This window comes from Onychostruthus taczanowskii, unplaced genomic scaffold (assembly GCF_017590055.1).
Source record: "Onychostruthus taczanowskii isolate IOZ18803 unplaced genomic scaffold, ASM1759005v1 scaffold29, whole genome shotgun sequence".
Taxonomy (NCBI): domain Eukaryota; kingdom Metazoa; phylum Chordata; class Aves; order Passeriformes; family Passeridae; genus Onychostruthus; species Onychostruthus taczanowskii.
This window is the reverse complement of record NW_024500239.1, coordinates 9,355,498-9,372,489: the sequence shown is the minus strand read 5'-3', so window position 1 is coordinate 9,372,489 and position 16,992 is coordinate 9,355,498.

Below are 16,992 nucleotides of genomic sequence, written 5' to 3'. Positions count from 1 at the left end.
CAATAGTGGTGGGGCCATGGAGGCCCAGAGAAATGGTGGATGACTCATCTGTGGAAGTGCTCAAGGTTAGTCTGTGCTGGGCTTTTGCAAGCCTGGTGTGGTGGAAGGTGCCCCTGCCAAAAGTAGCAGGGCTGGAACCCAATGACCTTTAAGGGCCCTTCCAACCCTTTCTATGATTCTGTGACACATCAAAAAGGCATTGATGGGTATAGTTGCTGTGGAACAACAATAGAAACAAGAGAATTTAATGCTTATGAGAAAGAGATCTCAGTTTCAGCAGTCAAGAGGTCAGCACCAAAATATTATTGCTTGAAATAATATTTTTAAAGAAATTTTTCTTTTTTTTTTCCGTTGATCATCATCACCTAATCATCATAGCAGAAAATCAGATGGCAATACCTCTCAAGAGATCACTTGTGTTCCTGATGAAAAGGATTTAAAATAGCAGAAGAGAGATCAACATTAAGAATTCTATGTGCTGAAAGCAAACTTCTAGTACTGTAAACTATTCTTCACTAGACTTAGAAGAGCTAATTTCCATTGTCAAGTGTTTTTAATGTCATCTATTATCATTTTGGGATGTGATAATTCACCACCTAACACTACATGACGAACATAAAATTAAAACAATATTTTCTTTTCTAACTAAAACAATAATTGTTCTTCAATTACTGCAATATCCCAAAGTCAGTGAAAGAGATTAGGTTCCAAAAGCTGAGATGCAGCAGGAGCAAACTTCTCATTTTAAGTTCTAACTTCCATTGAGGTTGAATTCCTTCTGAGAAATTCAGTTCTACCTGTATTTTCCTATTGAGCTCTGTCTTGAAAAGGTTCAACAGATTATTTTGCATAAAAATACCTTCAGATTATCTCCTAGCCAGCTTCTCAGAATTTAATCAGCAAGTATTTAGTCATTCACTTAATGTTTTGCCATGATAAAACTTAACTTTTTTCATTAGATCCCATTATAGATTTTGTACTTACTGCACCTACAAAACCCAATAAAATGAGCTTAATTCTCCTTACTATAAAACTGAGCTGTCTGCTAAACCTATTTCAGAGACAATAATTTGCTAGATTTATAGTGAGTCTGTTCTAAATCGATCTAATTTGAGCATCTTGAGAATAAAGGTTGCAAGACCTTTTATGATTAAAGCACCAATTTTAGCAATTTATGTGGGGTGTCTTTTTGTCAAATAAAGTCCTTTGGAACTGCAGCTGTTTATTGGTTTGTATCAGCTCCATAACTTGGGGAAAGGAATGGTACAGTATCAGTTAGTTATCCTTACATTTGTCTTTGGAAATTATTAGAGCCACTACAAATTTTTGTGATATTCTAAATATTCCTAATAAGCGTAGGAAAAAAAACCCTCTATTTCATGACAATAGTGTATAGTACATAGGAAGGGTAACATAGGTATATAGTACAAGGGAGTGAAAAATTATTTATTGTTGCTTTTTAAGAAAAAGATCTCCAAATTACATAAGAACTGCTACAGCTCAGTTCTTTTCTTCAGTTTTGGAAAGGCAACAGCTCTTTTTTTATTGCTGTTATAGAGTGACAGCTAAACAGACGATGCCATGTGCCCATGGTAAGACTGAGAGGAGTTGTTTAGCAGGGAGTGGATCAGGAAACAGGAATGATACTACAAAGTGAGAGCACTCTATGTGAATTATCTTCCCAGGATTGCTGTGCTGCCTCACTTTGTCAGGGACTTAATTCTGCAAGGTACTGAGGCTTTCAGGGACTGATTCAGCAAAATACTGTGACATCAAACACACCTTTAAACGTATCTATGCAAAATGCCCAAGTGTAATATTATATAAATCTTTAAATTGGTTTAATCACCAGGAAGTGTCTACAAAAGTCATATTGTTGCACATAACCTCAGTACAGAAAGGCACCAGACTGTAAGATTATGACACCTGCACAAATATTCAAAAATACACTCTGCAGGACAAATTAGTCTGAACTATTTTCCACACTGTGTCTGAAAACACCACCACAATGAGATCAAGTACTCTTATACTATACTGCACTTTCCACTATAAGCAAGGCATGAGGTAAAAAGTCAACTAGTCAGCAAAAAAATGAAACAAAGCAAAACAAACCCTTGAAGTGTGCAAACCAATTCTTTGCCTGGTTTGATGCTTAGATCCTTACTCCACAACCACAGCCGTATTGCAGTGTAAGGATGCCTGTAGGCATGTTAACCATGCCCTTCAGGATCACTAACTAAATTCAGCAAACTGCATCAACAGCCACTCAACAGATAAAGAAAGCACCAAATGCAGATGGCCTGAATGTGGACCATACAAAGTGTTAATGATATACACAAACTCAGAAAAAGCAAAGCAATTGTGGGGTTTTTGTGAACAGCCACCAGGCTAGCAAGGCCAACAAGGCTGCTCTTGTGAATGTACATGGCTTAGTTGGACAGCAGACTGTTTAATCTTTTATTCAAAAAGGAAAAATACTTACCAATCATTGGTGACATATCATCTGCCACTATATAAGAGCATCTTGCATAAATAAGAGGATATACATTCACTTGCAAGTGGAGCGACACAGCACTCATAGATAGACTCATAGCACTTAAGGGTATCAGACAGGGCCAGGATAGTGAGTGAGTGTCTGTAATGAAGAAACTGAAGTTCACAGGGGTTTTAAGAACTGGCAGAACTAGAAAACAATTTCAATGTTTCTCTTCCTTTCCCTCATCTCCTGTAACAAGCAAACAAATAAAAATCCTTAACTCTTCCCCATGTATTTCACTGAGGAATGGGTGAAATGTAACAGACCAACTTTAGAGAAATCTGTCGCAAAATAAATCACCTTGAACAAAGAGGATGCAAACAAGAGGCTTCAGTACGAAACACTGATAACAGGATCCTGGTACTTGTTTACTCTTAAAGAGGGTCTCCAGCTCTTATTGAAAATTGAATTACTTCTTCTCAGAAAGTATAAACAGGAATGAAATCTCTCAAACAATTTGCTCATTTACATGTCTACAGTTCTTCAGTAATTATTTTCTAACTCGAAATGAAAGGGCTTTTAGGTCATGACTTGAGCAGTTATTTTGTTGTCTAAAGAGATGATGGATGAAGCTCATGTACAAGGATCTGCTGTTGGAAAATTTAAATCACAATATCTAAGTTTAAAAGTGGCAAAACTGCTGTGTATTAGCCATATTGCCAGACCCACAGTCAGTGCCCAAGATAGTCAAACACGTCTGTCACCATATCTTCATGTCTATCAAATTCTTCTTTACATCAGAGGTGTAAGTCTTGGTAATATGGACACATATTACCTTGGTGGCTGTTTAAAAAGTTTTCTTGAATTTCAAAAGCCAAAAAAATCTGTCAAAATTTGTCAGACCTTAGTCAAAATGGTTCCTACAACCCACACTGCTCCACAACATATACAGTACCAATATATCCCATGCAAAGTCAACCAAGATGCACCTATATGACCTCCAGCCAAACCTTGCAACTTGAGTGACAGGTTATTTATCCTACATTTGTTTTATATTATGAGAGACATTTTTACAAAAATCATTCAGATGTTTCACAATGATCTATCTTATAAAAGAGGTATAAGAAAGACCTAGCAAGACAAAGACAGTGCATCCCTAATGATGCAAAACATTATCATTTTTATTTTGTTAGATTAACACATACAGCAATTTCTAATATCAAACCACTCAGCACATACTACACAGGTTCTATCACTGTTTTTTTTCACTCAGATGGCATTTTTTAAAATAAAAATTCCACATATTACAAGTCTACAAGGGAAGAAACAAGAAAATAAATATCTCAGTTTAGCAACCAGATTTGTTAGTTCATGAATACTTCATTACACTATTCACCTTCCAATGTCAATAGTAGTAGACAAGATGAGTGTATGTTTTTCAGTCATATGATATAGTTTTTTTTTCCTAGAGTATAGCTCATAAGAAGCCCTACTAATAAATTATTTGGAGCTGAATTTTCCTCCAGTGAAATTGTGTTCTGAATACTGAGTGCATAGAATATGTTAGAAATTGGAGTTTATTTCTTTTCACTTAAGAAACATGTCATATTTCAGAAGGCAAAAATTCATCTCTACAAAAATTTGCCTCTTTACAATCTTTTAAAAACACAAGACTACAGAGGAGAAAGAAAGTGTTCTTGGGTGACCTCACATTCTGGTACATTAACAGTGAGCACAGTCAATACAGGAACTATTCTTAGTTAGCAGCAAATTCACAAGCATCAGCTGAGGAACAAAGAGACATGCTCCTCTTTAACTAAGGAACTGAGACACTAAGGCACTGAGGCATAATTGGAACAAAATATTACTTTGCTTAAAGGAAAATCATAGGTTATAGCTGCATTACTGTTTTGAGTCACCAGTTAGACCCTAATAAAAGGGGTGAGTTTTAGACCTCGATTGATTTCTTGGTGCTGTGCTGAAAAGAAAGTATTGGAGCACAGTCCACCCACAGTGCACTTAAAGTGATTCAGAGCTGACAGGCAATAAAAGAAATATTGTTCCTCTTCTCATTTAGTAGAGCAAGAATAGCTGTATGCAATTTTATTTCTGAACTTGATAAGTGAAAAATGACTCATTTTATTAGATAAAGACCATTTAAAAAGCTTATTCCTATAATTTGCATATTTTTAAAATTAAATTAGTTCATCACGAAATGGTTAAATATAGTATTATGAGATAGGTGAAAGCCTGCAGAATATAAAAAAAATGGTTACACACAGGAATTAAATAAAAAGGGAATGTACTAAAAGGAGAACCTGTCATGAATTTTATGTCTTTCCCTGCATTTACAAATGGATGTGCCAATCAAAACTGCAACTGCAAATTATTTTATCATACATGCAACTCACAAAGCTCATAAACAAATGACCTTGTAGCTGTATTGCTTTGCTAGTTCTGTGCTGCAAATCAGGAAGGTAATGAAGATTTTACAGATTGAGAGGACGTCATGGAATGCATATACTGTTATCTTTCTAATATACACACACACACACACTTTTAATTAATGTATATTGGCTGTATAGCTGTCTTTCTTCCCTCCATCCTTTTCCCAGCTTTGCCATCAAAAAAGAGTGAAGAGGTAAGACATGATTTCACACCCAAGCCAGAAGCAGTTCTGTCAGGCTGTTTGCCTGGCAGCTAATAGATATGGAATGTAAGATAGATTTTGAAAAATCACATTGACACCGTTACAACTCACACTAGAACTACTACTTTGCTATGTACAGTCAAATTATTAATATCCTCTCTGTTGGCAGTTGTTTAATTTTAAAAGTTTAATTTAAAGGGAATACTGGGGGAAAAAATAACTTTGAGGAGTCAGAAAAGATGATTTAGTTTTTAAGTAACCAAACTGGAATTCAGGACACACAGTTCAACCATGTTGGCTGCAGACTTTTTAATGCATTTTTAAAACCATCTAATTAAATCTCTCCATAGATATCTTTTGTCTACAGCTTATTCAGGCTACATACAGCCTATTCAGATCTCTTGGGGGAAAGAAGCACAGGTTTATGTGTATGAATTCTGCATGTAGGTCACAGGGCTTCTCAATGACCACTTGTACCTGGAAAATGAATAATGAGGTTGTATGACCTTTCTGCTGTCCCCATTACTCACACCTGAGAGAAGACCCCAGTGAACATCTGCAAAGCAAATTGATAATTCTTCTCCCCAAATCTTTGTCCCTCCAGATGCTTACAAACAAACACCATAGCATCCAGATTTGGCATGCTCAGAAACCAGTGTTGCACCAACCAGGATCATCTTGTGTTTTGTATTACTTTCTATCTTTGCCCTATGTTTTAACAATGTCTACAGCAAAGGCAATCCTGGTCCACTGGGATTATGGAGCTCCTCTGTTACCAAAAAAGCCCAGGTCCAACACACTGCCCTGCTGGTTCCTGGGGAGTCACAGTCTCTCACTACCACAGAACCCCCAAATTATGCAGAACCTGGCTGTGATTTTTGTACATCACATTACGCAGAGGAGTAGTGGATGCCCCGTTGCTGAAAGTGTTCAAGGCCAAGCTGGATGGAGCTCTGGACAGTCTGGCCTGTGGAAGGTGTCTACAGCTCCATGGTAGGGGTTGGAACTAGAGGATCTTTAAGATCCGTTGGAACTAGATGATCTTTAAGATCCCTTCAAACCCAAACCATTCTGTGATTCTGTGTTTTTTACTCATTTGAAAACCAGCAGTACAATGTAATCCTGTTTGAGAGTCCTAGCTTTAGAATAGTTTATATTAAAATAATTTTACATTCTATATAAAATTGGTAATAATAAGCACTACAACTGGAAGCAATTGGCTACAAATTATTTGACGGTAATGTTTCTCTGAATTTTTCTGGATATGCAACCACTACTTCTATTGAGTCCCTCACTGGAACTTACCTCAAAGTACACCTATCCCTACTTCTCTTAGAGAGTGGCAGGAGAGAGGGAATTGTAATCAAAATAATTAATTTTTTTTAAATTTAATTTTATATTTCTTTCTATATAAAAATCATTTTAGTGCTGTTTAATCTGACAAAGTTAAAATTAGTGCAAAAGCATAAGGGAAGAAAATGAGCACATCTAGAAATGAGAAACAGTGAATTTGGACAAAAACAAACTTTTGAACAAGAAGTGTTCCTTTTTTTTAAAGGAAGCTCATTTTCCCTTTACCACATTTTGAAACATTACTATATTGTGAATCATTTTCATTAAAATATTAGTAGCTTTTTTCTGTCTAAGTGATGCAGCATTCTAAGCTTATAATTATGGAAAGGAAAAAGTACTGTTAAATTTTGTAATGCAAAATCCTTTTCATAACAAATGACCTTCGACAAATGTTAATAAATTTATTTTGTTTTGTTTTCATTTGGGAAACATTACCTATATTAAATCAAGTCAGTGGCCTTATTGTCCATAAAAGTCTATGAAGGAAAGAGCAAAACTGTAACATCCTGAAAGCCAGTCTAGCTTTTCCTAATGAGATCTTGCTCATCTGAGTAAGTTTAGGAACATGCTTGGCCTATGTAAGAAGTTGGAGAATAGTTATTGAATCAATGTGGAGTCCAATTATTTTGTGTAATTTCACATGTGATCTCTTGCATCCACTTAATAACATATAAAACATTAAATTAGTACACCGGCACACAGTTAGGTGGAGTTCTGTATCTAGCACAATAGCGCACAAGTCAAGGGTTCTGTTCAGAAATTTTCTCTCTCCTTACAACATTTACAGAAAGTGCAGCAGATCTGAAAATAGTCCCATTCAAACCTGGAGTACAGATGTTTGATGATGTAGATTCTGTCACTACAGTTTCCATTTTAAAGGTTGAAAATAGAGTGAAGGCTTGTGATTGGCACCAGTCATTTCAGTAGTATAACAAATAATTCTGATTTTTAATTCCAGCTCAGTAAATGATAAAAACTTGCCTTCAAACATCATGCAAGGATTGCAGGTGGTCAGTAGATAATGAAAGTTCCTGTTTACAGAAAAGAAAACATCTTAGTACTGACAAAATGATCTTTACCTTAAATTAAGAAGCAGTGGAGTTTTTTATTTACTGTGATAATCCAGAAAATCCTTTTGTGATGTTAGAGATTCAGTTTTGGGTTAGAGCAAACACTGCTGAGAAAACCTCGAAGGAACCTGCAAGTTGTTCTGGAAATGCACAACCATGCCTCTTGCAGCCTTGCTCTGTGTATTTGGCTGCTGTCAAGGACAGCTCTGGGCACAGATGAAGTCACAAGCTGCCCAAGGCAGGGCACAACAGAAGGCAGCAGAGTACCATGGGTGTTCTCTCTCACCCCTCTGTGACAGCCCCTCAATGTGCCAGGCTTGCTATTCCACTTACCTAACAAAGAGACAGATTGTCTTTCTTTTGTGGGGGTAAAAAAACTACTATAAACACATACTTATTTCCACTTCTTTCTCATTCTTCACCTTGACAGTATGTTTACATCAAGGGAAAATGTTCAAAGATAGTTAAACATAAATAAATAAATAAATAAATAAATAAATAAATGTCAATAAAAGGAAGAAAAACCAACCAAACAAGAACCCCTCAAGAATTATGAGATACAACTTTTGATCTCCAAATTAGGGTCACAAGCTATAATTAGTTAGGAAGATATTAAAATATATTACTTGATCATTAAAAGTGTCATTTAAATGTTTATGTCCAAGATACATATCTCTTTCTCTCTCTAATAGAATCAAGATGTTTTTGAAACACTAAGTTCTGTGAAAACTTCTCCATCAAAGGTCATCTCATTTTGGATTAAACCTACCTTTATTAAATCAAGTTCTTTTAAGGACAAATTGTTCGCTATTGACCCAATTATCTAACTTGTGTGTGTACTTACCTGCCCACATGTACTCTGGCAATTGCTATAATTATCTTGATGAATCACAAATAGAATTTACATTTTACCTTGCAAGTACCGGAAAGCAGTGACTAGAGCATGACTTGATTATATAAATGCTACCTTATTTCCAGGAATGACGACAGAGCTGGTAAAAAGTGTCCTTAAATATAGCTCTAAATGACCCACTCTGTTTGGCAGATAGAGAGAAAAAAAAAATCAGAAAAACACAGCCAAAGAAAATAACAAAAGAGGAAAGACTTTAAAAAGTCACCATAATCTGATGTAAAAGCTGGAAGACAAAGAAAACACCAATAAGCTGAAATTTTTAAAAGCCTCTGTAGGAAGTATTTAAAATTTGGAAGACAGAAAAAATATTACATAATATAATACTCAAAAGGCAGGAAACACAACTGTGATTCTTCCCCTGCAGTTTTCTAATGTACTTACAGGCACTCATTTCTACACAGCCTATACATATGAAGCCACTGGAAGGCCCCAGCAATTTCTGCCAGTGTTCACTGAAATTTACACTCAGCAGATTACTCTTGCAGAACCCTGAAGGGCTCTTTCTCAAATCCCTGTAGCTGAAGGACACTAAATTTTTTTCTTATAAATATGTAGTGTCATGGTAAAATTGAGCTACGTTATGTCTTGTGACAACTCTTCAACCTGTGGAAACCAAAACGCTAGAAGGAGATGGAACATTTGCAAAGCTATTAAGAGAAGTGTATGAGACTGCCCTTGAGTTCTGTGCAGTAGGATCCAGTGGATAACACCAACCTTGCTTTCCTTTGGCTTTTCTTTTTTTGAAAGAAATTTTAGAAAATACTAAATTTTAGAAATTGATCAGTGAGCTTCCATCTCTGGCTTAACTGTGGCTATACCTCCATACAGTGACATCATGATTTATGGAGGCATGTTTATTTAGAAAGATGTTTAGGCAAATACTTCATAGGATTTTTTCAGGGAAATAAACATTTTTTCCGAAACAGCTACTGATGACCATAACAACTTCTAAACCACCTCTGAGTTTTTAGGTTGCCAATCAAAATCTTTAATTTTTAATTTTTTTCTTAACACAGATCCACAATCTTCTAATTGCAAACTTCAAAAACATCTAGAAAAATAATATATATTTGAACATAGTTTAGGTTCCAATGCATGGGATTGAATTGAAGCTCTGTTTCTCACTTTTTAAATGTTGATTTTCTCTTTCTTAATCTTCTTTAGAATATATTCGTGAGGGGAGGGTTTATTTTGGAGGGGCTTTTGTTTTTTAAATTCTTTATTCTTTGAGGCAAAGAGGGTAGTGTTCTAGCTGGGACAAATCCAAGCCTGACTTTGGTAAGAACACACAAAACCAAACAAAAAAAAAATTCTGAAAATGAAAAAGGCTGGAGCAGCAGCTAACATTGCTTTGTCAAGAGCTAAGCTTGTTAAACACATCGAAACACCTTTAGGGCAGGGTGATAGGCCTTACAAACAGAGGAGGTGCTATAGGTGCTGTACAACTCAGCCTCTGGCACCGTTTCTTGTGGCTTTTCAAAGCAAGTTACAGAAAACCAGTCAAGCTAAAATTGCTGCTAGATGGGTGTAAGATAAAGGAAGAAAATCACTTGCAGATTATCAGTGGTTCACAGTGAAGATGTGATGAACTGTGCGTTAGCTCACAGTGGTTTTTGGTACTGTTCACTTTGGACTATGGTAAAGGTAATGGGCTTATAAGTTTGAAAGAAGTGAAGCTGAGACAGACTGCAAATACGCTGAGGAAAAGATTTTAACTCCAGAGAAATTAAAACAATGACCTGAAAAAGAAGAACATAAAAATCATTAATGATACATGCTGGTGGGAATAAACCAACTGGCACAAATAGAGAATGGCAAAATTGATGTTGAAATTTAGTCCCTCGTGAATTTTGACCTGAAAACAGTCAACAGTAAAACAATTGCAAAACACAATGCAGTGTGCATTAAAAGGAGTCTAACAGACAAGTAATGCATCTTCCCCATTCCATACTATTAAGTCTTTAATAATAAGATCTTACCCAGTCGGGATGCACAGCTCAGGAAGGGCACAATTGATGACCAGAGTCCAGAGAATGATCCAATATCTCAAACCCATCCTCTGAGAAAAAGCTAATAGGAAGGCTGAATAAAATGTGAAATATATAAAATCTTACTTCTTCCATATCTTTGCTCAAAACATCTGAGAACTGATTCTTCACTGGGATTCTTCCCATCCGACTTTATCATTATCTATTCTTCAGCTATAGTAAGGTCATATTTTTGTAATGAAAATAGTTTTGATTAAATGCATTGGAAAAATTCAACTCTTGCTGAATGCAAAACAGACTGAAAATACAATTTATGAGCAAGAGGACAAAAAAAATCCCATGTTAATTATTGCTTTAAAGTATGTCTCCAAAAATCATAACAGAAAAGATCAGCTAAATGTTGAAAAAAAACTTAGTTTAGTCATATTTCTATTCAATAGTGAGAACAATACATACACAAAAAAAAGCCTGAAACCCTGATAATTATATTTAAAATACAGCCAAGGGTTCTAGTTTACTTTCAAAATCGAGAGAGATTTTCATTACAGTCAAAACCAATTAAAGTTTTTGTCATTAATTATTTTGTACTGACCTCAGTGAGCACAGATGTTTTGCAAGGTGCATTCTGTTAAAAGCGATTGATGGCTTAAACAGTTCATAGTAACTACCTCTGTCTTCCCTCCTCTCTGTCTTTCACATACCCTGAACTAATTAAATCTAGGAGTGTTTACTAGTAATTTAATCAAAAATTCAATAATCTTCACAATCACTGAAATTGCTTTGACTTAGCACAACATTTGTGTTTTCCAAGACAATTGGTGAATTAAACAATAAAGAGCACTTGATGTGAGCAAGCTTGAAATGTGAATTCCAGAGTGAATACAATCAGAGGAGGTGTAATCATTCACAGGTATGAAGAGAGGCTGTGGGAAATTGAGATGGACATGTGAATTAGACAGTTTCATTTCATGAAAGGAAATGAAATCTTGGAACTGCAATAAGGATCAATTCAGCAAGGATTGGTCCATTTCCCTGCACTTCATGTAATCCCATGCAATTTTATTATTTTCACTTCTCTTCAGAATATTCCCTTTCTATTTTAGTAATTCATTACACCAATTGCTTCTCCTGTCTCTTGCTTTCACTTTCTCCCCTGATTACAGGATTTCAAGGAGTATCATTTTGGAAAGGTTTAGTGCATTTCACTTAAAAAAGGAACACCCCACTGCCCAAAGATTGCTCCCTGTACATCCTTCTTCTTAGCATCATGCATGTGCTGGGCCCGTCAGCAAAAGGCTGGTTTACTGATATGCTTAGGGTTAGGCTTGAATAATCCACAAAACCTAGAGTTTCAGGGACATTGGCTCTTGTCACCCCAATTTTTTAAGTTTTTCTAAGCCTTCTGATGTTTACATTCTTGTAAAGAACTTCCTCACACACTTTATGTAAATAAATGATTGTTTTGCATTCATTTATGGAAGAGGAGAAATTTGATAAATTATTGGTTTGCCCAGTGTCATTAGAGAGGTGGCACTGTCACCCTCCAATCCACCGTCACTTTTGGAAATCCATAAATGTTGGAGTCAAATTAAAAGTGCTTTTTTTACCTTGAGAGAGCTGCGTGTCTGCGTCATGTTATTTTGTGTCCTATAGTGACAGACACGACAAAAGGCACGCTAAGAGAGCATGGCACTGCCCCAGCATTGCTCCCTCCACACATTTCTCCTAGGAAACACCCTCGTGATGTGCATCTCAGCAAAAGGCTGTTTTTAAGGCATTAATTAGGAATGGGCAAACCTAAAGATGAAAAAAGAAAAAACACTAGACTGTTGTGATAAGGCACGAAATGATGACACAGACACTGCTGCTCTCGAGGGGAACAAAAAAGAAGAACCTTTATTTTCTGACTCCAACATTTATAGTTTTCCAAAGGTGACAGTGGATTGGAGGGTGACAGTGCCACCTCTCCAATGCCACTGGACAGACCAAGGGTCCATCAATTCTCTCCACCTCCATGAAAGAATGCAAAACATGGGTTATTTACAGAACTGTGTGTGAGAAAGTTTGTTGAAAGAATGTAAACATCAGAAGGCTTAACAAAGTCTTACAAAATCAGGGCGACACTAGACCATCAAAGATATTGAAACCACAAAAGCCACACAAAAGTGGAGTACTTAAGGTCATCTCAATACATTTCATTATGACCACATATTTTCTGAAAAATTTTTATTTCATTCCCTCAAATTTAAATTCCTTTAAAATCCACCCCAGGTATTTATTTTCATTTTCTTCTATGATTTCAAGTTTTCATTCCCTTTCCTGAAAAAAAATTCTTCTTTTTCATTTTGGAAATCACTTCTCCTGTCTCTTTGTTTACATTTCTTCATTGATTTGGGGATTTCAATGCCAATAATTCTAACAAATTTCAGTCCTTTTCACTACACAACATTTCATCTCAGTCAATATTCTAGTCAATGCATTGACAAATATACTCTTTTTTCCAATTGGACTTGATATTATTATAAATCATAGCTAGAGCGTTTGTTCCACATTCTATTCGGATTCCAAGATTTTGTTCACTTTTTTGAAAGGAAAAATTTCCTATCAGGAAAGAGAATGCTATCTTGAGATTTCAATGAGGATCAGTTCGGCAAGCTTTGGTCCATTTCCCTGCACTTCCTGTCATTTGAGTTGCTTTTAAAAGTTTTCACTTTGTTTCTGAACTTACCCTTTTATTTATTTAGCATTTCCTTTTTTCAGCTGCTTCTCCTTCTCTCTTTTCAGCGATCTTCCTGGATTTCAGGATTTCAATGGCAAAAATATTTGCAAGCTGCAGTCTATTTTGCTGCACCATATTTCAACTGAGTCCATTGGGTTGAAGTCAGTCCAATGACAAATTTACTTTCTATTTCACAATTGTATTTAATTTAAACATTTCTCCATTCCAGAGCATTTGTTCAAATTCTTTTCTCTTTTCATGATTTCATTCCATTTCCTGAAAGAACGAAATCTTGAAATCTGAGAAGACAGTGGAACAAACATTCTGGCAAGGAGATACGAGCAAATAAAAGGAAATTGGAAAAAAAACCAGAAAATTTGCAAATGGACTGACTAAAACCAAGTACTGAGGTGAATGAGGTGCAGTGAAAATCACCAAAACTTGCCAAAACTATTGCTATCAAATCCCCAAATCAGGGAAGAAAAGTAAACATAGAGACAGGAGAAGAAATTAAAGAAATAAAGTGCTAAAAAAAAAAAAAAAAGTAAAAACAATAAAAGTGGCTGGGATGCTATGAAGTACAGGGAAATAGATCATAACTTGCCCAATTGATCCTCATTGAAATCCCAAGATTTCATTCCCTTTCCTGAAACAAAATTCTTCCTTTCAGGAAAAGGAATAAAATCTTGAAATCAAAGAAAAAAGTGGAACAAACACTCTGGCAAGGAGATATGATCAAATAAATGCAATTGTAAGGAAAAAAAAAAAAAAAAGATATTTAGAAATGGAGTGACTACAAAAAAATGTACTGAGATGAAAAGCAGCACAGTAAAAAGGAAAAAAGCTTGCCAATTTTCTGGTTTATTTCAATTATTCAATTATTTCAAGACTAATGCCAATTCTTGAAGTCAGCTGAACAGGGTTCCTGGCATTAACACCTGTTATCACCTTCTATCTATAGAGTTATATTCAGACATTCAAAATACAGTATAATTAGTTCCTAGACTTGTTTATGTTCACCATCACCTTTGTTCCTACAGGAATCATCAGAAGTATTTCATTTGTTGGGTGGTTTTTTTCAGCTCTCACCCATTTTTATTTCTTTATGGTTTTTTGAACATGAAATGATAAGATTTTTATAGAGAAGTATATTTGCTATTGGCACTGATGGAAAAGGACGTTGATTACAACATGTGTAGTTTTTTTCCAGTCTCCCAGCTCCAGGTAGCAATTTCATCCATTGCTGCCTGTAGCTAAATAATTAGCTTTTCAGTAATTCAGCTTTCTGGTGGAGACAGGATTGAAGAATTAGTAATTTGCCTGCACACCTTCAGTGCAAATGTTGCCTCTCAGGGGAATATTACATCTGTTTCCAAAGTGCAGCTAAAAGTATGCATCCAGCAAAAAAAAATGTTTACAGAAATACTGGCTACCAAAATCAGACCAGATGCTGCAGCAAACTCAGCTTAAACCATTGTCTCAACAGTGTTTGGGGGCTCTAATTATTTTATTAATAAAAAAATGTATCAATGGAGAACAAAAAACTGCAGCATGGTAAGCAATGATGTCAGATTATAACAAAAGAATTTTTTTCCCATTTCTGATGGGCCATGGCCTTGAGCAACTGCCACTGGGGCAGGGACCCAAGGTGATGCACAGGTGAGGCAGGAAAATCAGTAGGAAGAGCAGAGGAGCAAAAGAGATAAAGTGTGACACAGGGTCTCCAGCCTCCTGCACCAAGTGCAACACCCAGCAAAAGGGGAGGTGAGACCATGATGGTGTTGGAGTAATACTGAGCTCAGAACAGGAGGAGTTCTTTCCCAAGGTGCTTGATTGTTTATTCTCTGTCTCTTATAACCTGAATCAGTGATGAAATGTTTGTATTAAATAGGAATAATTAGGAAAATTAAGTAAAATTCCTTGCTGAGCTACTTCTGCCTGCAACAATGTGTAATACAGATATTATGCCCATATCTGCCAATCATTTAGATGCCAATGTTGTATGACTTTTAGAGCTTGAGTCAAGTTTTTTTTTTTTTTTTTCCATTTCATGCCCATTTCTCATGACTACCATTATCAACTAAGAGGAGCACAACTTCTGTTCAGTCCACTCAAATGAAAAAGAACCCAAAGTGCCAAGTCCAGGCTACATGTAAAGAGCTAGTTGTAAAGAACAGGGATTTTCCTGTCTTGGTTTCCTGTCAGGCTGCCAAATAAGCTTCAGCTGATCCTCTGACATATCATTCTTCTTGCTATTAGAGATCTCTTAAATTATGGTTTATATCACCTGACTGGTTGATAGGAAAAAAAAAAAGAAAGCTCAAAAACCTGAAAATTGATGAACGATAAATAGACATTTTAAACATGCTATTTTGCTGATAAACACAGAAGTAAAGCAGGATATAGAAATTCTAAGTTGGAAAGAAGCTGTCAATCCAACCTCACCAGTGTTTTGGGATAGGATCAGTTTTACAAGCCTCAAGTCACTAAAGCCTAATATAACATGGTTTTGAAATCTTGTGAGTGTGAATGCTCATTTGTTTGAAATTTATTAGATTGCCAACATCCAAGGATATTAACAGAAATCAGCTCTCAGAGAACTACGTAAGACAAAATACAGCATCACACCTCTCAGAAATTGCATTTTCACTTGCATTTCTGGGCTTAGGCTTTTTGTCATGCATTTAGATCTAGAAGTGAGAGACTGTAACCACTATACATAAACAATGGAAATTGCTGAAACTTGATAAACCATAGGACTAACTATAAGAATTAGAATCGGTGAGATGTAAGCAAGAATGGAAAACCTGAGTGGTTTATTTTTCATTCATATATTCTTTTGGGTTCAGAAATCAACTTGTATAATTTCCTAGCACAGTCATCATTAGGCATTTAAAGGGACTCAGCAGTGCAGCTGCCCATTTGTTGTGAGCACATTTTGCTGTCAGGCTACAACCACCTGCAATTACAAGTGTACCAAATGCCTTTGTGGATGTAGGTATAAACTCCTGGGAGGTGGTAAGTATGGACATGAAGAAAATCCACAATTCTAGAAGAACTTCTTCCACTTTTCATATTAAACCTGAAACCCTAAACATACAGGTACTCCATACTCACCTCATGAGTACATTTGCTGGAGACTTTCATCTAGGACAGGATTCATCTTTTTCTGCTTCCTAGAAGTTCAGTCTTTGGTGAGTATTTGGAAACCATTCCTTACCCTGAGCTACTGGGAACATGATCAAATTCAGCATAGATGTTTGCAATTATTATGTATTAGAGCTCATTTAGATAAAGTCTATGTCATTCCAAGAGGTTCTTTACTAGTTTTAATTTCATTTTGCAACAAGCTTCTTTCCCTCCCATAGTGGTACTCAAATTGCCTTCATAAAAGAAATAGTTTGACACACCACATAGGGATAATTAAAGCTCTCATACACATAAGGATCTTGATAGTGATTTAATTCTACATAAAAATATTTGTGAAGGGTAAGTTAATTACTACCATACAAGCAAGATTTTGTCTACTCTTAAAAAGCAGTAAAGTATTTTAAAAGGTAAACATTTCCTTTCCCCTCTTCTCAAAAAGCAATTAAGATAGCAGCATAGTCTTAGGAATTTTCATTATATTAAAAGCCCAAATCATATATTAGCTAAAATCCAGAATTAAAGTTAGAATAACATGCCAGAAATTGCAACTGTAAAAATGGGAGTATTTTCATCTTGGATATAGAAATTAAGATCATACTATATTTGTCATAGGCAAGAAGTGCAGGGGGATAAAATACTTTGTTAGTAGGTAAATTTAGTGTTAGATTCAAAT